This window comes from Charadrius vociferus, unplaced genomic scaffold, assembly GCF_000708025.1.
Source record: "Charadrius vociferus isolate BGI_N301 unplaced genomic scaffold, ASM70802v2 scaffold599, whole genome shotgun sequence".
NCBI classification, from domain to species: domain Eukaryota; kingdom Metazoa; phylum Chordata; class Aves; order Charadriiformes; family Charadriidae; genus Charadrius; species Charadrius vociferus.
In genome coordinates this window covers 397,033-422,666 of record NW_009649980.1, presented here as the reverse complement: position 1 = coordinate 422,666, position 25,634 = coordinate 397,033, and positions in this window count along the sequence as shown.

Below are 25,634 nucleotides of genomic sequence, written 5' to 3'. Positions count from 1 at the left end.
AGGAATGCATAACCACGGCAAGGTACTCCCATGAGTAAACTCCTAGAAAGGTCTACAATGCAAAACAAAGCCAACATAGCAGAATAGATGGAACAAAAATAAATAAATAAAAATTAAGAGGACACTCAATGTTAGACGGAAAGTGAGAAGGAAGTCTATAACTGCTGACTAGCATAATCAGATAAGAAGATTATTGCACTCCAAATAAGTGAGATTGATGCTTACATAAGGTAGCTATCAGCTGTCTTTCAGATTAAACAAAAAATGAGAAGAAAAATGCATTTTATTTTCAGATAGAAAATGCTAACAGTGTTAACTTATTGGGGAGCCCAGAGCAGAGCTGCAGTATGATAGATTGAAGCTGAGGGAGACAGAATTGAGAGAAGCCTGAACATAAACACATAAATCAGGGATTACATCAAGCTGAGATCATGATAAATATGTTCTGAGCTTTTCTACTGGGCAAAGTTAAGGTTCAGATTTAGGAAGCATGTAATAGGCCAGAATTAAAAGACAGCAGTATTGAAAACTGACTGTATCCTGGGGGCATGGAAGAAGTGTGTGCTTTTTTTCTTACTACTGCTGAAGCACCACCACCACATAGAGTGCACAAAGGAGCACTTGCCCTCGGTGCAAGCTCATAAGGGTATGTTTTATCAGAGGACAGCTGTGCTATACGAAAGTCAAAATGAAGAAGAGCGCAGGGTGTCTTTTCCAGTACAACTGAACCTTAGCAGTGGTAGCACAGACAGTTTGGATGGGAAACTGCTGCTCAGCTATGTGATCACTTCTTTTTTCATGAAGACAAATTAAAATGACAAGCTTAATACAAATGATAACCAGAAATATCTTCCTTATGTGGAATTAAATTGATATAAATATACCTAATTTTAATCTGATAACTAACTCATAACCTCCTCTGTCTCTATTCAAAGCAGCTTCCCAGGCAGTAAGGATTTGGTAATAGGGGTGAGGGAGGAATATACAGGGGAAAAAAAATTGAAAATTCCCAAAGCCCCTTCAGCAGCTGCCTTTCTTGGTTAAGGGAGAATTGCAGAGTGTGAAGAACACTACAGGCCTGTACACAGAGGTAACATTTCACACCTGTAAAGCTTTAGATTTCTGCAGTAATCTTTAAGAGCTTTTATTTTGCTATACCTTCACCTAACAATCAGCTTAAGTTTTCAAAAGGCAAAGAAAAGTTAGGTAGCCAAACCATTTTTCTAATTTTAAGAATACTTTACACTAAATCTCAGGAATTTTTAGGCATCAACAGAGAGCATTAAATTAGCCCTGTGACAGCAGAGGTCTAGAGAACACAATACTCTGGGGCATTTCCTCAAAGCAAATCCATGTTAGTTTAACTATTTTTAACTTATATGGATTAACAAGAGCCTGGAGGGGGTGCTCCCAACACCAACTCTGACTGCAAGGAGGTGGTGGTAAAGCCACCACGCTGGGTCAGTGCTAGCAAGAGAAAGACGTCTTCACAACTTGTGCCTTCATCGTGATGCAGTGTAGAAAAGCCTGGCAATGTACCACAGATGCCATCTTTTCTTTCTTACTGCTATTTCCAAATTGAAATGGCTTCCATTAGGGTATAATTTCATCAGAGAATAAAATAAAAAAAAAAAGAGCACCAAATATGACAAATGACAAATGAAGCACAGGAACATTTTCACAAATACTCCGACGTCCATGCCACTCCTTCAGTTTATATTGACAGTCAATGAAGCCAGTCAGTGAGAAGTACATTACAAGGGTTGGAACAGATGGAGAACACTGGATACATCATCTGGCACAATTCCCAGTGTAGGATTGCTCCCTTAGGTTCATTTGTTATCATTTTGTCCAGCCTTGTATAAGTCAATGAGAAAACAAAACAAACAAACAAAAAAAAGGCAAAAAGAAAAAATAATAAAAAGAAGGCTAGAAAAAGTAAGAACAGAACAGTAACAGCAAAAGCAAATATTTTGGGAATAATTCAAAGACTTCAGTGATTCTATAGCAAATAGGAGGATTGAAACATTTTCTTCATAGGATCATAAAATGGTTAGAGTTGGAAGGGACCTTAAAGATCATCCAGGTCCAACCCCTCTGCCATGGGGAGGGACACCTCCCACCAGAGCAGGTTGCTCAAAGCCCCATCCAGACTGGCCTTGAACACCTCCAGGGATGGGGCAGCCACAGCTTCTCTGGGCAGCCAAGGCCAGTGTCTCACTACTCTCACAGTGACAAATTTCTTTCTAATATCTGATCTAAATCTCTCCTCTTTCAGTTTAAAACCTTTATCCCTCAACCTATCTCTCCACTCTTTGATAAAGAGTCCCTCCCCATCTTTCCTGTACGTCCCCTTCAGGTACTGGAAGGACGCTATAAGGTCTCCTCTGTCGTTTCAGCCAAAGCATGTCCTTTATGAATATTGACTCCATTTTAAACAGTGTATTCAGAATTTCAATGTTTATTTAATGAAGACAGAACTAGTCAGACTAGAAAAATACATATCTTCCATTATGACTGATTTCCCAAATTCCCCCTCTCACCACAAATTCCAAAAATATCAAGACAAAATTGAAGTTCAAATCTCCAAAAATGTTGATATCCCACCCTGAAAAAACTCTTTTTAAAGACAACGGACATATAATTCACTTGAACACATGGGTCACATCTTTATTCACAGGTGTGGAAATCTTCAGTGAAGATGACTGAAGTCAGGAAGTGCAAGTTTCAGCCTTTGTTCCAGTTCAGTTTAAGCTGTGTAATGGACCGAACTAGCCAGGAACAGTGCTAGAACAGGATTTCCAGAACCTCGAGCATGAGTATGCACTTTCACTGCCTTTAAGGATTTTATGAAGGCATAACAGATAAGGAATAACTGCTCTGGACTCCTTCCATGCATACAAGGCCTAAACTGCCTTGTAAAGTTGGACTAATTAGCTGCTGCCATAAGTTATGGAAGGTCATTCTGGACTTCATAAAATACCACTACATCCAAAAGCCATGATTCTTTTTTTTAATTATTCATGATCTTTTCTTTTACTCAAACTTTATTAACGGAGTAAAATGTGCGGGAAGTGTCAGCAGGGCACAGGAGCAGATAAGCTTCTCAGGCATGCCGTAAGATCTTTGAGGACAAGAAAATCTTTTATGTTTGTTTAAGCTACATTCCGTTCATCCACTTTTTGGGAAAGATTGGGAACAAGTTTAAGTTGCTGAAGTGGATGCACTATTCCTCATGTCATCTGTTAACTGCCAGTCCAGCACTAAGTGAGGGCTGCAGAGTATATAGTGTTGTACTTCTGCCTAAGCACCTTCATGTCCTTAAAAAAAAACATTCATGTTATTTTGCTGTTTCCAAAGCCCTGTAACCCACTTCTGGGACTAAGTCAACATCCGCAGTCCTAAACCAGGACATTCAGCCAACCCCAGGCTCAGTAGCAAGTCAGGGACGAGCAAGGCTGCTGCCTGCCCACTCTGTTGTGCAGGGATAACATGGCATAGATCCTACACACAATTTAGTTTTGGATGCTTTCATTCTGCTTTTATTTCTTTAAGGCAAGGATGCGTGCAATCATCATCATATGGCATGAATATTAAGGTTAGATGCAATCTCCTGCTGTTAGAGTAGGAGTTCGCTTACTCACAGCTCACCTACTTTTCCAGACCTTATTACAGCGATTACTAGAAAAAACACAGCTCTTTTACAACCAGGTTTCTGCACTAGCTTCTTAAGAAAGCAGGCTGCTAAGGTTCTCCACCCCATCAATTATAATTAGCCATCTCTTTTCTTCCAGTGGTTTATTCAACTGGAATTTGTTAAGAGTGCTGATTCATAATGCTAATTGCAAAGTTAATTTTACCTGGGCAGACTTCTAAATGACTGTCATTAAATGAGAATTATTATTATTTTCCCACCCCTGTCACTGAAATGAAGTGTTTTGTGAAGGTTTGCTCTACCATGCATTGCGTTCTCCTGGCAACAATGAAATCTATTTGGGAGTTTGAGCTGTGAGTTGCTTTACTTTCCCACAGATCTGTATCTGTTTATATCAGATTGAAAGCTCTCAAAGGCAGGAATCCTGGTTAGGATTATCTAGCAAAAACTTCAATTTATATTGAGTCATATCAGTTCAGTATAGACTCTCAAGAGTTTTGGGATTTACTTTTCGTAAGCTAAATTTATATTTTCCACCATGGAATTTATAATCCTCAGTAATGCACTGGCTGAATCATTCTTATTTAACAGAATCACCCAGTGTATCCCTCACAGAGGGTAGGTAATATTGTATCAATATTTTATTGCTGTGATCTCTGTCATAACTGGATTTCAGAGTACTCTAATAAATTAAAGGATGTTAAAATAAGGTAAGTCAAGTTAATGAAATGACTTTGGGCTTTCCTAAAGGATTGAGCTTTGGGGTACTTGAAGGAAGTCATGCCATCACTGAAATTTGGATTTTGATTTTAATATGAAGCAGTCACTGGACTGATCCAGGATCACCGCTGCTTGGACTCCTTGTTCCTCAATAGAGAATTTTAAAAATGCATGTGGAAAATACACCCCAAAAAATTAAAAAAAAAAAAAAAGAAAAAAATGAAAAGAAAATCAAAAGATCCTTAGGCTTATAATAGAGGGGCATTTTTTGTAGGTTTTTTGCAATGCTGTAGTTTGACTGTTGTACTGATTGCATCTCTTGCATAGACCTACTGCGCCAACTACATTATTTTCTCTTCCAACCACAGTCTTTACTTTTCCAAATCTCCACTGTTCTTCATGGAAACCCTCCACAAAACAAAATCAAAACCAGCAGATTTTATACTCATTCTTTCTCCAAACACAAGTGTTAAATTTTCACAAGACACAGACATTAAAATGACTACTTGGATATCCAATTTTGTGTCAAATTTTATATCAAATTACTTGTTACAGAAGACTTTTGACAAAACTAGCCTGTTGCTAACTGTGTGGTAGTTAGAGTTACAGAGGTTTGAAATCTTTGTCCAGTTTATTGTTATTAGTTATCTCAACAGGTATAGGTATATCAATAGGTAGATCAATAGGCAGATCAAGACAGACAGCCCTAACTGTAACCAATTATTTTATTTAGTCCCTGAACCATTCAAATATGAAAAAGCTCTAGTCTAAAAACTGTGTACACAGCCATTTAAGAAACAACATATTTTAGCTCAAGCTCATGAGTGGCTTTTATACTACAACCTGGTCTAGTGGGAGGTGTCCCTGCCCAGGGCAGGAGGGTTAGAACTAGACGAACTTTAAGGTCCCTTCCAATCCAAACCAGTCTATGACTCTATGATTCTAAACGTCTGTATGAAAGGAACAGATTTTCATTTTCTTATTCACCTTCCCTAGTTACTTTTACATATTTACATATGTATACACATATTCATATATTTGTATGCTCAGTGAATTTAACCCATTTAATTAAAGCACCTAAGCTGTGCTTATTTTGGGGGCACTTAGTAAAATAATCTCTAAAAGCGGGTGTTGAGTTTCCCTCATCAGTGAATGGGAAGAGGAAGATGTCTGCTGGAGGCCTCCAACTGGAGATCTTTCTACCTAAGTCTGAGCATTTGAATTAGGAAGATATCTTATTCAGATATTCATAAACTGGGGGCAAAAATGTGTCCCATTTCCTATGGGTGCAGACTGTAGGGTCTGAACCTTCAGGGAGTTTGCCAGGCTCACTGGTGTCTTTTAAAAAGTCTTTGTCAGTATACCCGTTTCGCATGCGTGGTGCCTTTCTTTCAACCCTCTCTACATTTAAGACACAAATGATGGGAATTTCTACTACTCCATCTAGAAAGTACTCCTTAAACTGGATTTTCTTTCAGAAGCCAGACAGTTCCTAGTTAAACAAAAGATTTCACCAGTTAATATCTTCACGTGTCACCATTTTCTAAAACGGAAGGCCACTTTTTAATAAAATGATTCAGCAGTGAACAGTATTGATTTCTTTGTGTCCCTTGCTTGCACAATTGATTCCATAATAATAAATGCATAATATATGTTAAACAGACATGGCTGATCTTGAAGTTTTATTTTTCCGTACTCACTGGTACAGTGGTTACAATTTGTTTCTGGAAACCAATTAAAACTCCATATGTCCAACTTGTTAATTTTTGCTGTAGTGCCTTTGCAACAATTTCATGTTTGTTTACAGATGAGAAATCAAGATGACCAAAAAAATAATTGAGAGGAGGGTATGAGAAACCTTTCCTGAAAGATTTTTGACTAGTTGAAGATAAAGTTTGAGTTGCATCAGTTTTGGTTGGTTTGTTGTTTTTTTTTGTTTCCCTAAGTAAAATGTCCAAGGTTGCAAAATCAAACCAAAACCCCTCCAAACTTATTTGTACAACTGTATTTTGAGTAGGAAGAAAAGAAATAAGAAGGCTTTTCTTTTTCTTTTTCTTTTTCTTTTTCTTTTTCTTTTTCTTTTTCTTTTTCTTTTTCTTCCTTTCTCTTTCTCTTTTTCTTTTTCTTTTTTTTTTTTTTTCTTTTTGCTTTTTGCTTTTTCTTTTGCTTTTCCTTTCTCTTTCTCTTTTTCTTTTCATAACATCATACTGACTGGAAGGAATGCTCACATATGTTCTGTTTCCTTTGTAAGTAATTCTAATATTTCAGTAAAGGAGAGATGTATCAACACATTCACAGTTAAAGTTCTCTGTAAAAGTGATTTGTAACTAGAATTCAGGTTGAGTGGATGAAAAATACAAGGCTACTAGCTCTGCTTAACTTTGAAAATTTTGCTTAGATATATATGTTTGGAGGCTGACCTCCACAGTCTTTATATGTATTTAATAAAGAGAAAGAATTCACAGTGCAATTCAGAGACCTTAAATTAGACTTCTGATGTCTATCATTTATCTATGAAGTCTATGGTTACTAGACACCTAACACAGACACATAAATTAGGTGCCTAGAATTAAATGCTGTAAATTTTCATCATATTTTCTTAAATATTATTATAATTTCCCATGTATCAGTTGATTTTCATGTGATTTTTAACACTGAATGATGGTCTAACAGACACTAGGTATTGTACCAAAAGATGCTCCTCATGAGGATTTATAAGGCCAAAGGCCAAATGTAAGTGACTTCGGGCACTAGAAAATATGAGAATTTCTTTGATTTGCAAGCTTTGTAAATGGACAAAGCCAAAGAGAATGTAATTTATACTCATACAATGGATCAAAAGGGTGCTGTGAACATGGCTCTAATAGCTAATGATGATAAAGAATTCAGGGAAATGTTCACATCATCAGAAGGATTTAATAGATTTCACCCAGTCCTCCTTCTCATCTCCTGTAAAACTCATTTACCAAAGGCTTTAAGTGTGAAATTACTTGTTTTCTAAATAATAGGGATACAAGATCAAACTGTCCCATACAATGTAGTATTGAAGCAAGAAATAATGTACCTCAAAATGAAAAACAAGAGTAAAATAATTAATTACAGTTTTTCAATCTTCACAGAATAGCTTTAAATTAATAGATTAATCCAAACTTTGTATATGAGATAAATGTATCTAGATAACAAAAATAATGTTAGGCTTCGATGTTTTTACAAACCTAATACAATAGACTTTTGAGATTTAGTACACAACAGCTCATAGTTCTTAATTTTGCTGTGAACTAAGGATTCTGTGGCCTCAGAATTTCAAAGCAGGGAAAACCAAGTATGACCTGACTGCACACTGAAATCACACAAAAAACCAAACCAAACCAAACCAAAACCAAAAAAAACACAAGCCACCACAATTCCAAATATTTATAGCTTTGATTTATTGGGGCATATATATTGACTTTACCGCATCCATTTTCCCAAGTTACTACTGAATCCCCAATGTATGTGGTTACTTACTGTGCTCTCCTCTCCTTCACTTTCTTCCTACTACTCGTTCATATTAGATCAGGACCCTCCTTGTAGCTGAAAACCAGAAGCACATAGCTGCTGACATAACCATAAAAGGTATGAATTTTAAAAAGCCTGTGGTGAACTGAGCTGAACTTGGCATTCTTTTTTTTTTTCCTGCTACCCTGCTATTACATCGCCAAAGACACAATGTTTTACATTTGATGCTATACATATACACACACATAAGGCTTTATTTTGTTGGTTGTTGGTCCAACATGTCATGAAATGACTTGGTAGAATAGCAAACTCGGCTGGGATTTAATCCCAGATTAAGACACCTTCCTGTAAACAGCTGCCCCAAGATTACATGTAGGCTTAGGGTCAAAACGCTCATTGCTATTAGCACATCGTACCTTAGTGTCACTTCAGATAATTTACAGTATCCCACATAACTACATGACTCCAGCAAACGCCCTGTGATCTATGAGGGAGCAGCACTGTTCTGGAGGACTGGCTGGAGGCAGCCTATGTAATAATTAGGCTATACTAACACCTACGCTAAGGTGTTCAAAATGGAAACATTTGGGCAGTAAAAATCTTCCCACTGTCACAACAGGCACAGAAATGAGTTTGGGGTTCAGCTGCTCTGCTATGAAGAGTTTTCTGTAGGGCCTGAACTGGTTTCAGTTCAAACTTCCATGGATTAGGGATTCAAAGCATTTATCAAAACAGAGGTTCCTAGTGTCATTTTTGATGTATCATTGTTTCCCTACTGAAAAGGTAGGACTTATATAGGGCTATTTGCCTTATGCAGATACCTCCGACGTGCTAAGGTTTTCAAGTTGCATTACATACCCATGTTAAAGGAACTTAATCAAGTCCGAGGTCTCACAGAATTACAGAATCACAGAATGGTCAGGGTTGGAAGGGACCTCTGGAGATCATCTAGTCCAACCCCCACCTAGTCTCTTTGGTGAGTGTAATAGCAGCCTGGAAACCAAGCACACACGGAAGAATAATGTGCAGTTGTCTTAATCTGGAACCATTTTCTATCTCCAAGTTCCACATAACAGCACATTCTCACATTTTTTTCTGTCCTATATGCTCACTAGACTGAGTAGGTCATCAGATGTTCTCCAAGCCTTTGAAAACCTGCTCCACACTACACAGATGTATATAGTATCACAGTACTGGTAACTCATCTGCTGAATACTCTGGGGATAGCAGGTGTTTAGGAAAATAAATGAAAGGAGAAGCAGAGAGTCACCCTTCCAGCAAGTCGCAGCTGAAGGTTTTCCTGAGCTGACATTTGTTTGTATACCTTTGTGCTTTACAGCTGTTGACCTACCTGTCTCCAATGAATTTTGGGTGGTCTTTTTGCAGTGCATTCAGGGAGAGACCTTTCCCATTGACTTGTCACACCAAGGACAACTGTCTGCTCCTTGCCCTTGATGGTCTCAGGGAGTGAGAGATTCTGGGTGCTTCCTTTTCACTGGCAAAGTTACAAGGCTCCTTTCCCTGAAATTGCTTCTCTGATGCTCACCAGGTTTTTCTTTGATTAGCCTTTAATGAGACAGTCTAACATACACAACTTGGGACAGCCTGATACGCAACAGTCACCTCTATCCAGAGAACATTTGTTACTACAACAGCACGAGCACCTTGTAGACATTAATAGCTTAATGAGATTTTCAATTATTATCTTTTGTAATGAGAAATCCTGCTAGGCAAGAGATGTTCTACACAGCTCTGCAGATTCCTTGTGGAAAAAGTGCTTCTATTAAATACAGGGTTTACTGTTCTGCAGGAGACCACAGTGCCCCTCCCACATGCAGCCTTACTCCACCTTCCAAATACTTCAGCGCTCAGCACTGGATGTGGTGTCAGAGCTGCAATGAGATCCGCCATTGCATCCTTCCCTGCACTTCATTCTGCGACAGCGAGGAGGGGGAAATGCAAACGGGTAGGGGAAGGCAAGCTGGAAGGGGTTTTTTGTGTGTTTCAGAGTGTGTTTTAGCTCCTGCATAACTTTAATTTTCACATGACACTCTAAATGAGCAGAGACCCCAGACCTGAACCCTTGCTGCTGCATAACAAAACAAATTTATTCCTTAGAAATTTCTAGTAAAACAGGTCCAACCTACTCTATTTATAAGCAGAATCATCTCAAGCAGAGAAAGTGTATCTTACCAGCAGCTTATTAGCTCCCAAAAGACCATTCCATCAGCAAGACAAAGATCGTTTGCTAGAAACCTATTTAATTCTCACTGATGAATCTGATGTGGTTTTAGATATGGCAAAGGTTTACTAATAACAAAAAAGTGGTCACTGAGTTTATGACCCTTAGATACCAGGAGGGTCAGATTACTTTCATGCCAGTATAAGCTAGCAGAGAACTGACACCTTCCTAGCAAAGCTGTTAGCCAGTCTTGATGCTGATAACAATGTTTAGTCTAGTTTTACTTGCACTGAAAACAAACCGCTTCTTTAACAATGAAAGATGCTCCATGTAGGTTAGTACCCCAGTAGTGAGTTGGTTTCCCTTAAACTGCAATGTAAAAAAGTAGGACTTTTAACTTGTAAATTGGTTAGTTCCTTCCTAATTTAGAACTTTCTTCCTCTTCCTAAGTAGTGCACAACAGGGTCTAAAACATGGTTTAAAGCAAAAGTAAAGTAAGAAACTAACAATCCCAGACCTAGCTAGAACTGTGTACTAGATTTTAAAAAGTATCAGTTATCAGCTCTAGACTTTCCAAACTAATATAACCACAAACCAACAAAAAATAACAATGTATTAGAGAGCCTATTGCAGTGGTAACGTCTTAATTATGTAAATGCAAGTCTATTGTCAAGCATCAAATTCTCTTTAATAAAACTTCAGAGATAGCCAATTTGTATCACTTGAACTGTTGCATTTCACATATACGAACTATATTTAAAAACATACATCCTTTATGTGCTAGTTGTGAACTGAGAGTTATAATGCTAGTGTTCTCTCTTACGGAACAGGATGAGAAGCACAAGGATTCCCTGGGGAATTTTGACAAACTGCTTTATAATAGTAGAAGTTAGGGCACTGGGCTACTCTTCCTGTCTGATACTACTGCACATTACATTTCCAACGGGAAGAGTTATTTTAGCTAAGATAACATCTTAGACTAAGCTATCAGCAGTCTGTGTGTGGTACTTACAATTTCATGTAAAGTTAGATCAAGACTGTCCTAATTCAATAAATTCTCAGATTGCCTTATGACTTTGAGGAAAATATTGTGCTCTCGCACAGCTTCTGATCTCCTACCCTCTAAACATGCAGCTTTTGCTGTTAGCTCCTATGGAATCACAACCACAACCACAAAAATCAGTGTTTCACAGAATTCACAGAATTCACAGAATTGTTAGGGTTGGAAGGGACCTCTGGAGATCATCTAGTCCAACCCTCCTGCCAGAGCAGGGTCACCTACAGCACGTTACACAGGACAGCGTCCAGGCGGGTTTTGAATGTCTCCAGAGTGGGAGACTCCACCCCCTCTCTGGGCAGCCTGTTCCAGTGCTCCACTACCCTCAAAGTAAAGAAGTTCCTTCTCATGTTAAGATGGAACTTCCTATGTTCAAGTTTATGCCCATTACCCCTCGTCCTATCACTGGGCGCCACTGAAAAAAGACTACTCCCAAAGTTTGCATTGTGGTGGATGGGCTACTCATGTAGACATAGTCCCACAACAAAGTAAGTGCAACGGCATTTACATTCTCTGTTTGGACAGTTAGGCAGATTCTTATCTGCTAAAAACTAACTTTTTACCATAGATATTGTGCTGTGTCTGTGAGTCACAGCACAGCACCCTGACTGAAGGGGAAAGACAGCAGACTTGGCTTGAGCTACTTCCAGACGTGCTGGTGCTCCATGGCTGGTCTAGGATTTTGCAACATATGGGACAGCAATGCTGCACTGTGTGTCCCCCTGTCTGAATCAACTGCATCAGCTTATGCTGAACAAGTTTATATTTATGAAATCTAATGTGGTACTCAGAGTTTGTAGTTCCAATCCCGGTGTTTCAGGTTAAATCTGTAGTTGGGCAGTTATAACCTTCTGACATGGTTAGCTTCATTGAAGTATTTCACTGGTTTCCCCACACTGTGTCTAAACCTGCTACTGGTATCTGTACCATCACCCGCTAAGCAATGCGACACAAACTGATAGTCTGAGGTCAGAGATAGAATCCAAGCTACAACCCGAAGTTGTGTTTTCTCCTCTTCTTTACTTTAGCCATCCAAAGTACACTTGAACAGTTTCCCAAATTAACTAACTGATTTTTTGGTTGCAACCCCAGTTAACGGATCAGTTCATTCTCCCTAAGGGTTGTTCTGTGTTTGGTGAGCTGTTCTTTAAACATGAATGGCTCAGCAACCTGTAGGCTATGGTGTGCTTTAGGGTATAACTACTACTACACTGTCTCCTTGAACTGTGTTTTTCTGGTTGCTATACTCCCCGATTTTTTGTTATTCTTACAACTCCTTTTTGCAAAATGCAGGCTCTGGTCACAACTGCTTTTTACAACTTCTATGTACCTCAAAACCTGAGCAATTTCTTTGCTTGGTTTTAACTTTTCACCCTTATCTTTTGTAGCATATGTTCTTCATTTAGGAAAACAGACCTGCCTAACTGAATTGTGTTGTTCTCCTCTGATGTAATGAGGACTGAATGTTAGAAAAACTCCAGCAACCTCTCTCACAACAGAGGAACCCACAGACCTGCAGGTCTCTTAGGGATCATTTTTGTTACCTTCTTATTTCAGGACTAGTCCCTGGAGATGTATCTATTCAGTTGTCCTACCAAAATCCAGACTGAACCAATAGTATGAGCTCCTAGAGTACATCCTTTACGTCACCTTGGACACCTTAAGCTTCTTATTGGAATTATATTCCCATGTCTGTTCCTTGTCCCTCTCTACTCCTCCTACCACAAAAAGTCGCCGTTACCTCTACTTTGTTTCTCAGCTTATCCCTCTTTAAGGTTTTTATCATCTAAATTACCAAAGAAGGCAAGCAAAATTGTTACCGTGAAAAGAAAACAACAGAAAGACAGCCCCGACTCTGTTCTCTCTATTTTCCCTACTTTCTGTTCAGGATTTCTGCTAATGAGTAAAACTGATATTTTTATATTGCTGTGACAAGACAATTTGTGGCTCAGTTTCTTCTGTACTGCTTGAGCACATTTGTCATAGTCCAGAGTCCACTACACTTAGACATGACTGTCAGGGAAAAAGCAAGTGAATTATAGTTTGACTTAGGTTAAGGTTAGACCTCTAAGCTGGCAGAGAGATAAGTCCTGGGTAAACTAGACAGCTGTGGACAAAACAGACGACTGAAGTGCCTAGGGACCTTCAAACAAATCCATATAGCTTCTAGCGTTAACCTTTACTAGGTAGCAGAAGCACAGGAAAATGTGAGGAGTAGGAGAGGAATAGCAAAGGTGAATCATGGAGCAAGACTAGACTGCTTAATCCTCATCCTCAGATAATGTAGAGGAATTGAATGTGTGCTGATTAATGTAGGTTACACCTCAGAAGTGAAAAGCAGATGAAATTCCTCTTGAATGAATAAATAAAATCAGGAGCTAAATAAAGCAAAAAATAAAAATCACCAAATTTTGCTTTCAGGTCCAGTTTATGATCACAAAGTCTGGGAAGACTCCACCTGGGACATCAAAAGAGAAGAGAGGCACAAAAAGACTCTGGCATTCTGTCAGCAATTGTTTTTTGCCAGAGAAAATGTGAAAGCAAGTATGTTAAGGAACTGATAGATCTTTAGTGTCTATTCTCAGGTCAAAACATTTTAGATTAATTTAAGGACTAATGATTGCAAAAACATGAGGTATTTAAATATGAATAGCCTGATTCAAGTAACATCAGGAAGACAGACTAAAAATAGTACACATGGTGTTGAGTTGTGAATATGACCATGTAAGTGAATAAGAAAGGGTGAGATATTATTGATCAACTAGTCCGTCCTAGAAGGTCTGCAGATCATTCACCCATAGAGAGATTAATTCCTCAAACACATGCATCTACAAGAAGTAGACACCTATCTACAAAGAGTTGTCTGTATATGAGTTAGGTATCAAAACTTCCATTATCATCAGTGGAGATCAAGTCAATATATAAAATTAAATACAGACAGCTACTCATCTGGTCAAATTTAGGTGTCTACTTTGATTTTCTGTATGGAATGCAATATTTGCCCATACGTTTCTGATAATGCTGATTAAGGATTTCCCCTGTAACTGGAGGAAATGGGTGCTTTCACCAGAACATTTCTGATAGAACGGAACAATTTTAACAGAGTCTCACAGCAGTACTCCAGGATGTTTTCTTTACAGGAAACAAAATACAAAATAAAATATAGCTGTTATAAACTGTTAATTATGGTTTATAATAGTAATAATCCCAGAGAATTTGATCATTAGTGTAGTTAATGATCAGTTTGTTAGTGTTTAACTGCCTTTAGTTCCATCTAGGGATACCTAATTAGCAAACCAGTCGTTAAATACTAGTAATGACTAATTATTCGAGGATTAAAAGCTTAAATATAAATAAAACTGAGATTGAGACTCTTAAAATTAATGCATTAATGTATCCCCTCCTCAGCATGAGTTACAGACTACATTCTGTCCTTATGACTAGCACACTTTCTATAGGGGACTCATTTCCCTCTGAATGAGTTTCTTTTTTTATATTCTCTCCAGATGTTTAATTCACATACATATTAGCCATTGTTTCAAAAGCCCAAATCTTTCCATTTAATAGTGCTAAAAGTTTTAACTTCCTTTCACCATTCAGCATGCTTTTTTGGAGGGCTTTAAAGCCTTGTTTGATTTTGTTTGGTTTCCTATTCCTGGCCGCACCAAACTGAATTGCCTTTAATTAGCATGTGTAATGTTTGTAATGTTATTTGCTATGTAAGATATCAACTGTACTTACATAACAGAGCCAAGAGGACCAGGTTTGTCCAGCGAAAGCCAATAAAAGATAACTATAGCAGGGATCAGCTTGAGCCTTTCAGTTAGTACAGAACCAGGTGTTTTTATATGGGAAGAAAATGCCAATGGTAGAAAAGACAAAGGCAGAATATGCAGTCTGTTGTGATAGAGGAAACCTGCATGCATAGATGTAGTCCAGCTAGGTAAGTATTCATAAATATATGGGTTTATTCAGGGCATAAAACAGCTGCAGAGTGCCAATAGAGTGTCTGCAGGCCACTGAAGTCTTGCAGATAAAGGTTAAATGTAATTTAAGTAGGGCAAAATCTATACGTTAGTTTACGCATCAGTTTACTTTTAACTCATGTCTCTTTATCCAAACCTATCTGCTTTACAAATGAAGCACAAATAAACTACATGGTGTTTTCACAAGGGACCTCTCAGCCAAAGCAAAAGCAAAGTTAAATTTGACAAACCCAGAAATGGCAGCATTTGTTGTCAATCTAACTACAAAAGATAACAGTAAACTACATAACCCAGTTATTTAAACATGATGGCTGCATAATCCCAAAACTACTTCATACTTCAGGAATGGTTACAAGCGCCAAGATGCTGCAAAGAGACAGTTTACATATCAAGGGAAAACTACTTTTGTGTAATCAGTCGTTCTTTCCCTGAATTATTCTAGTATGTCAGTGAGAGTCTCTTGGGAATGTTTTATGCCAAACAATAAAGTTTTTCCTCACCCTCTTTCTGATATGTTATTTATTTAATAATCCCCAGGACATCCCCTGTTTATAGAAACTATAATTGCTCGATTGAAGTTAGTGGATCCATGACACCTTAATCTAGTCATTAACCTAAGCCCTGTGAGCAATGCTGTTGAAAAGACACGCAATTTTTTTTCATGTTTCCATTCATGGAACCTTTCATAGCAGATATATAATGCACCATGTTTAATGACATAGATGAATCAGAATTGTAGAATTGTTTAGGTTGGAAAAGACCTTTAAGATCATCAGGTCCAACCATTAACCTAACCCTGCCAAATCCACCACTAAACCATGTCCCTCAGCACCACATCTACACATCTTCTAAATACCTCCAGAGATGGCAACTCCACCACTTCCCTGGGCAGCCTGTTCCAATGCTTAACAACCATTTCTGTGATTTTTTTTTTTCCTAATATCCAATCTAAACCTCCCCTGGTGTTTTCTCTCGTCCTATCGCGTGTTACTTGGGAAAAGAGACCAACCCCCACTTCTCTACAACCTCCTTTCAGGGAGCCGTAGAGAGCGATAAGGTCTCCCCTCAGCCTCCTTTTCTCCAGACTAAACAACTCCAATTCCCTCAGCTGCTCCTTATATGACCTGTTCTCCAGACCCCTTCACCAGTTTCATTGCCCTTCTCTGGACATGCTCCAACACCTCAATGTCTTTCTTGTAGTGAGGGGCCCAAAACTGAACACAGTATTCGAGGTGGGGCCTCACCAGTGCAGAGTACAGGGGGACAATTGCTTCCCTAGTCCTGATCATCACACTATTCCTGATACAAACAATGTAACAATGTAGAAAAACTTAAAACCAACATCTATTTTATCTTTATGAATCTTGAATTAATGTTTCCAACCTCAGAAGGTCATTTTTCAGTTGGTAAGTGAGACCACAGACACACACACACGAGTTTGGGCTCTTTCAGGGAGACTTTTTTTGTTAAGCCTCACTGGTTGTGTTTCTTATGAATAGACGTAGAGACAGAGCTGAGATGAACTCTACTGCAGAAATACTCACTTATTCTATGTTGGCTGAAGTGAATAATGCAAACGTAACTATCTTGGTGATACAGTCTTTACTTCCAGAATTAATTCTACTACTAATACCTGATGAAGTAAATTTGATTTTTTTTTTTCTGTAAAAATAAAATTTTACTAGTAAAAATTAGTTCTGATGCATTATTGGTGAAATGGGAAAGAAGGCATGAATAACCAAACAAAAGATTTCTTTTTCCTTTTGGCCCTGAACTTTGTTCCATGTTGGCTTACAGAAGCTCCAGACTTTTTCAGGCATTTAAAAAGTGTCAGAAAGAGGCTTCAGTGGAATAACTCTATGTTTACATCACAATCATTTGGTAGGTACAACCAGCATGTGTTATGGTGACACTCGGTGAAAAATGACAGTCACAAAATCACACTTATGTCCGCTGAGTCTGCTGACTCTCATATGTGCAAAACTTTCATTTTTCAACATTTACAGTTATAATTGTAGTGAGACTGTGCGTGTGTGGATGTTTGTATTTTAAACAACCTTCAAGAGAAGAGATTGCCAGTGTGCAGTCCTCCCATCTCCTGCCTGAATTACATTAGCTGGAGGATCAGAAAAGAAAAAAGATCCTTTCCTACACTAATGGTGGGTTTGTAGTTGCATAACTTTCTATTCATCAAGGCTCAAAATGGGGCTTTCTTCTGGTTGTAGCAGACTCTTAGGTTTCTAATGGAGTGCACGGCATTTGTTTCTTTCTGAGAGGTGTGCGGTATCACAGAAATTCAGCACCATTAGCACTCGCTGCTATGGGGAAGGGAGAACTCTTCCACATTCATTGATCTCTGTCTGATATCCTTAATGAAAAAATGCATCGAATATGATAACACTGCCTTAAGGAACAGAGGTAATTATTCAACTTCTGTGTATTGAGGATAACTTGCTTCCTTTTTTGGTCTACATCAGAAAAAAAGAAAGAGTTTTTTTTTTCTTTTTTTTTTCCCCTTTCCCCCTTTCAAATAAAAACATCTTAACCACATTCTTCTGTTTTTCTGTGAAGAAAACAGCCTTGTAAGACCGTGATTTATGAAACAAGGGAAATGTGAGCAGCAACTAATTGGTGAAGCACTCTGCACTCTATGGCTGCTCCTCACATGCAATGAGGTTGGGGTGCCTGCCATCATGCTAAAAGGAAGCAGCAGGCTTTAACCCTTCCCTCCCCATGCACATAATTTACACCTTCTTCAAGAAGCTAACACTTCTCTGTGCAGGGTTTTCTGTGTTCCCCCAGTGTCCAAAAAAGTCTTAACACACCTACTTTCATGCACAAGTCTCAAATAACTTTTTTTATGATGGAAAGATGTCTTTGTAAGCCTTACAGATGGTAACACTGCTGTGGATGGGAAAAGAAAGTTGGTCAGGATCACACAAAAGGTGAGTGGCCGGAATGGTAATAGGTTTTTCCCGGTCTTCCCATGAGATGGTTTTGTCTCCTTTCTCTATTTATATGATAAGCTTTGGATTTTGACACATCACATGTTACCAGAGCCACCCAGAACAGATAAACAACACCGGTGAAATGTGAACCAGGGCAGCCAGTTGCCAGAACTTTCTATAAAAGATCACAGAGTCTTTCTACTAAGGTCAGTCTGGATTTCTGACTTCATGTAGTGCTGAGCTGAGATTTGTTTTATAAGACTGAAATCTCCTCACTGAGAGATCATCTTTAGCAACAACTTCAGAACAGGTTCCTTTCTCTATGGATATGCTTGGGAATTTGTTTTTGTTAACAGCCATGGAGAAGGTGAGACTAGGAGACAGCCGTGGGCTGAGACGTGAGGAAGTCATAGGGAGGTATTTGTTTTAGAATGAGCAGCTACAAACATGGCATGAACGAATCTTACTTATTTTTTCTCAAGTGTACTTTACTACCCAAAATACAAATAATATAGATTAATCGATAAGTATATCTGATGTACATCCCTGTCTGTCTATCCTTAGAAACACATTCTTGTATTCAGTACTTATATTCAGTTATAAATAGGCAGATTCAGCAAAGCTTCAGACAAACTTTGCCTCATGTAAGGGCCACCAACTTGTCTCATGCGTAACAAACTAAAATGGGGACTATAATTGTTTCACCAGTCTAAAAAGCCACAATCTTCCTAGGCTGAGGCTGGCACTACCACACTTCGTCTCTGGAAGAGCACAGGGCAAACTCATACATTTGCCAGCAGGGTGCATGAGCACCTGGATATCCGGCACAGAAAAAAATGGAGCACTAAAATGACACAGGTCACCAAACAGTCAACAGTCCATAAGCCCTGCTGATAACATGTATGAGCAAGCTAAAGTGAACAAGGAAGTCAAGGAGGTCATGAGATGAAAAAGAAATGGGAAGAAGAGAGACAGACAGCAGGTGAAGACAAAAAAGGAGCTAAAGAATGACAAAAGCGTTAATGCAGAGGGAGAAAAAGAGAAACAGATGAGTCATTGTAGTTCAAGAGAGAAAATAGGAAAATAAGAAAGATACCCTGAAGTTTCAAACTCATTCTAATAAAAACTTCTCTATGTGGGTGCAGTTTGAGCCTCTCTTTCCTTTATCAGTCTGAATTTGAATTATAAATCAGACCTCCCATGGGCAGACATGTCTATGAGTTCAGACACGTGTAGACACAGAGGGAAGAGCTGCCAGATCTGACAGCGCTAATTTTACAAGCGGAAACTCCTCCTCCAGAAGGAGACCCTTTTTGAAAATTTGGCCTGACAGGATGGAGGAGAAATAGAAACTCAAAGAGTTTGAGGGATATTACTCAGCAATTCATCCACACTCTTTTTGAGGATACACAACAAGCCATACCGTAGCCTCCGCACACACATGTTCTAGCCCAGAGTAGTATTAATGTGGGGAACTTGCATGATTGTATCAAGTGCAGGTCATTCTCGCTCAAATCCCAGCATGATTTGCAATGTCATCACACATTTGGAAAGGCACTGTACCAAAGGCCACGCATCAAACTTAGCCATCCACCCTGACAACAAACAGAGCGGTGGTACTCTCAGAAAATGCGATAAATATTTTTTAGTGTCCCATTACTGCATAGCCATCTGCTATTTATTGCAATTGTACAGATCATAATACATCTATCTGATATTTATATAGATGCTGCTTTTGCTTTCACAAGAAGTGCATTGTAACTTAACGTGGCATTAGCTTAATGTTCCATTAAAACAGAGTGCTGGTAAGTGTATGCATATGTATATATGCATACCTAAATTATTATTTTCCTACCCATATTCAGACAGTGCTGAGAAGCTATATAGATACTGAACCTCTGCTAGGCAGTATTTTCAATACTGAATGGAAATAACTTGTTTGTGCAAAGCCACCCATTTCCCTAATTACAGCCACTCGTACTGTAAGAGGAAATTGCTAATTGGGTACAGCAGGAAACAAAGAGACAAGAGTTTTATTGTCTGTTCTGTTCCTACTATTATTATTAACTCATTCCTTTCCTTTGAAAAAAAAAAAGCGCCTTTAATATCATTATGGCTCAGTTTCCCCAACTGTGAAATCATACCAGGCAGAAATTGCGAGACTATGCATATTAAACACCAGAATAAAAGATTCCTATAAGATTCCAGTGAAGTTATCAATAGAGCTACAAGACAGGATTCCCACAAAATTGCCTTCTCTTTCCAAGAGGCATTTAAACCAGCCAGGATTGGAAAGGTGTGGAGACACTTGCTTGTTTTAACCCTAATAAACTTTTTTAATCCTAATAACATTACAGAAAACCCTGGATGGAGTAAACTGATCTGACAGATTAAGAACTGTGGCAGGTGCCAAGAAGATGAAAACCTTTCCATAACTCTGCTCAAGTTATAAATGACCTTAATTGAAGTGTCGTAACATTCAGGCCCCACACGTTGGCACTTGGAGGTCTGAGGATTTCAGGTTCCCCAGGGAAGGTACAAATACTGCTCTATTAGCAATAACACGCTCCGTAGCTCAGACTGCCAGGAGATTATACAAGTGAACTGTGCAACACATCAAGACACCGAAGGGGTTGAGCTGAACAAGTGCTTTAGACTATCGCGTGCCGTTAGCAGTGAACGTGCTAATGTCAAACTAACCTTGAAAATGCATGTGTTTAAACATGTTAACCAGAGCAGGACTTGCAGAAATGCCACAAAATATCAAAGGACTGTATAAATGCAACCTGAGAGTTTCTTTCCTTATGCAAACAGGCTTTTTTTTTCCCCACCACCCTCAAGGCCTTCCACCGAGCCATGGAGTCGGTGGCTCATCGCACTGATTTCCTGCTCCCTGAGAGATGTCGCCAATTTAACTTTTCCCTTTCACCCCAGAGCTGACTTCTTTATTGAGTTAACAAATGCATAAAACTAGGATAATACATCCATGAATCAGTCCAATAAACATAGCTGAATACAGGGCAAGACTAGTGCTGGGAGTAGTGATCTTCCACAGTGCAGACACCTGCTATTCTTTCTCTAGAAAGCCCTGTTCTGTTATGTTTCCTCTGTTGCTCATAAACACCAAATGAGCAACCTTGGCGATCTAAGGCTAATCCCTCCCTTTGCCCATATGCAATATATTTATCACAAACGAGAGTCTGGGGCTTTCAGTATTTATCAGGGGACGGAGTCGTACCATTGTACCACAGGCTCTGGGAACCTCAAATCATGGTGATCTATTGCATTTGTGGGACCAAAACAGCCTTGATTGCTTTGAAGCCCATCAAAATGCTGCAAGGTAGCAGTGCCAAGGCAATGCGGGGATCCCGCATGGACCTCGGATTGGTCATGGGTTTGGAGCTTCAGGCTCCACGTGGGAATGGAGCTGAAACCTCCTCTGCATGCACAAAGCATCGCTCCAGACCGGATCTGCTCTTGCCGACAGCATGCTGTGCCGGTGAGCGGCACCTCTGACCAACTCTCCAAATGCAGATCTCATTACTTGATGGCATGGCTTGTTTCTCCTAGAGACATGCTGCAAGCGTGCTTTTTTTAAAGCCCATTTAGCAAGATGATTAATTTCTTTGTGTACATGGTAATGTAAAAAAAATAAAAAAAGAAGGAATTAAAGCATGTTACATGGTTTCTAAGTGAAAAGTAGTTTATTTGCATTCTCATTTCCCTGTTCCACATCTCAAAGTAAATACATGCTTTATATTTAGAAGGAAAGTTGATGATTAACCTGGAGAGTAATTACTAGTAAAATGGTGATATTTCCAGGTAAGATAAGATCAGATCTCCATGGTGCTATGCAGTGTGGCACATACGAGACTGCCTTTGACCAGATGAAACAGAGAAACTATTCCCAAGGGAAAATAGGAAAATGAACAGTATGAAGTCGCACAACAGGCTGGTGGCAGTGCTAGGGCTACAGCTTGTCTTGTAAAAACATCTGTGCCTCTCAATGCCCAAAGCAGAGGGTAAAACTGAGGTCTCTCATCCTCAAAGCAGCCAGAAGCACAGGGAATGCTCCAGCTCTGCCTGGGTGGAAAAACTCCTGATTCACATGACAGAATAAACTTTTTGTGCTGGACTGGAGTAGGCAGAGAGAGCTGGTAGGGATGCAGGTTTCGGGGGGGGTGGGGGGGGGGTGGGGAACAAAACAAACAAAATAACCCCAAAAATGACCAAATCCAACCAAACAAAAGATCTAGAAAAAGGGGGGGGGCGGGAAGGTAGCTTTCTCAGGGTTAACCTTGAACAACAACAGACCTGAAAGCAGTCTGGAGGAGTTAAGAGAAATCTTCCTATCACTGCACAACCATTGTCTCAAAGAGGGGAATAACCCAATTTTCGGGCATTTTTGCTTTCCATTTCCACCCGTGCTGATTACTGCATTTTTCATCTCGGGAGGCGGGAGGGTATAGAACAAAAATAAAAAGTCTGAGGTTTGTGAGCAGCTTCAGCTCAGCGAGGGCGAGCTCCCTGCGCCGCGCCGCGCTGCGCTCTCGCCTTGGGCTACTTCGCAGTGCCACCTGCTGGCCCCGCGCGTTTTCGAGTGGAAATTTCCAAGCCGATGAGCGTGCTTGCAAGACAAATCGCAGCTCCTCTGCTAACTTCCCGCCCCCCCCCCAACCCTACTTTACAGCAGGCTGCTGGGCTGGAAGGAGGGATCGGCGTTGCCCGAAACCACCCCTCGCCTCTCCGGCACAGTGCATCCCGCCGGGGACAGCGATTCCCACTCTCACTCTCATTGATGGGCAGCTCAGGGATCTCTCTATTTTGTTTGCTAAATATCATATTTTACTAACGATTCCCACAGCCTCCCTTAGATGTGAGGCTCCCACTTCTTCTCTGCCTGGTGAAAGGCTTTTTTAGCAAATAGAAAGTCAGGGATTGTGCGTATGCAGTAGGGAGCAACCTGAGGGCCACGAAAATGATCCGAGGGCTGGAGCACCTCTGTTAGGAGGACAGGCTGAAAGAGTTGGGGTTGTTCAGCCTGTAGAAGAGAAGGCTTCAGGGAAACCATATGACAGCCTTTCAGTATTTAAAGGGGGCCTACAGGAAAGATGGGGACAAACTTTTTAGCAGGCCCTGTTGTGATAGGAAAACGAGTGACAGCTTTAAACTAAAAGAGGGAAGATTTAGGCTGGATATAAGGAAGACATTTTTTATGCTGAAGGTGGTGACACACTGGCCCAGGTTGCCCAGAGAGGTGGTAGGTGCCCCATCCCTGGAAACTTTCAAGGTCAGGTGGGACGGGAGTCTGAGCAACCTCATCTAGTTGAAGATTTCTCTGCTCATTGCAGGGGGCGTTGGACTAGATGGCCTTTAAAAGTCACTTCCAACCCAAACCATTCTATGATTTTTTTCCCATTCTCCCTTCTCCAGGAAGTCTGTTGCCCACTGGGCACAGCAAGGATGCTTGGACCATAATTAAAAGTCTGAAAAAACAGCTTTAAAGATGCAATTTTGTCTCTTTTGAAGATTTGATCCACATATCAAACTTATTTTTAAAGGAAAAAAAAAAAAAAAAAAACCAAACACCAAAACAAGAGAAACCCTTCCCCATTAACCTATACTAAGGATGCAGCAAAGACATATTTAAGCTAGCCCCAAACAGGTAAGACCAGACACTGAGCATTGTACCTGTGTTAGAAGCTCAGCCCTGCACTATTTTTCCTAGGAAGGACCACACAAAGTTAGACACATTGCTCCAGGTACAGAGAGCTATACACCACGATTAGGGCCGAAGGTTCTACAGAAAACTGCATTATTCAGAGTAAGCAGGGATTATTGACCATGAACAAGTGTTTTGTCCACATGCTATTAACAGCAGGAGCTCTTGGAACAAAATCCACCCCTCTTCTCACTCACATCTTCTCTCTGATTGATTCATGGATCTGGCCAGGAAGGTCTTCTCAAAAGAAAAATGAGTGAACATGAGGGCAGGAAGGGTGTGCAGGATGCTAAGAGAGAAGGCACTAGGACCATTATCCTATGTAAACCAGAAGAAGTACAAATAAGAAAGAAGAATGAAATTAATAAAAATACTAGAGAAAAGCCCTTGACTTGCCCATGGGAAGCAGGAATCTGGCTCAACCAAAGTCATTGTTCAAAATGCTCCTGTAACCTCGTACACTAAGGCTGTGATTTCAGCCCTGCAGGAAAACTGTGGGAGGGTGTGGGAAATGTGCAGGGATCTTAGCAGGGTTTCTCCCCTCCTTAATCTGTGCTATATCAGCATGATCTCTGTACTTTTCAGGAATAAATTACAGGTATTTCTAGCCAGCAAAATAAGTTTAGTTTTCCTGGCTTCCTTCTTATATTGAGGTCTTTGTCTTTCAAAGGGGGTGGGAAAGGAGGAGTGATTTCAGCAGTACTTATCGCACTGATCACAATTATTTCACTGTTACCTAAGTGCCCACTGTTCATTCACTGTATTGTCTCATCTTCAGCTGCAATACCTTTACAGCAAGACACTAGGTGGTAATGAGGTCTGATTCCTGGTTTCAGCATATTATTTCCCAGAGTTTAAAGAGGTATCTATAATTGTCCTTTTCCAGTGCCACAGTCATGATTCAGGACTGAGCGCCTGAGTCGCTTAGCTGGATCCCGCATCATGTCCCTCATGTCTCCAGTCTCCTTCACTACCAGTGAATGTCCCATACAATCTCTCACCCTGGGATCCCCCACACTGGTTATTGTGGCTTTGTGGAGGGTTGGCACGCAGAAATGCACCTCTTTTCCTAGCTATAGCCTAGCACCGAGAGCATCTGCAATCAGGGCTTGACCTGTCCCATACAGACCAGACTTCACTTTGTCGTGGCATTGTGGACTGGGACATTTTGGGAAAGAAGAGATGTTCAAAACACAAGAGTTATCACAGGTAGCATAAAAGCTGTCTATTTGAAAGAGGTTTTCATGTATGATGGTCCTTGTTTGAATTAATTTAGTGCACAGACATAACCTCACAGTACTGCAGGTAGAAAAGAAGTAGATCGGTCCTGCTGTTGGATGGCACTGACCAAGAGAACTGCATCCCCATCTCAGTCTGGACACAGGAGGATGAGACTCCCATCATACACAACCCCCTGCGTTTTCAAGAGCTGCCTGGGCTTAAGTGAATCCCTGACGGCTGGTTATTGAGTTAAGGAAAATTCATGCTAGGCTAGCTGAGATAATGTGCATATTGGGATCTCTCCCTCATCTGCCACCAGCCTGGTCTGCTTGCTGACTCCTAATCTGTGCCCACGGGGCACTGAAGCTGATTAATCTCAGGTGTCCATTAGAACTGCTGATTTGCTTTCTTTCTCATTTCGAAGGTTTCTGATTAGAATTTTGTTGAGTTTTTGTCACCAGGACCTACCTATAGAAAGACTTCAAACACCCAGAATTAAAAAAAGAAGGAATTTTTGATGTCAGACAGTATTAAAGATGTGGATGAGCTCTATCATAAAGTCATAGCTGCTAGAGAGAGAAGAGGATGCTTTGCTAAAGAAGACGCAGGAATTACCATTTTCCTCATAGCACCCTACATTCCTGC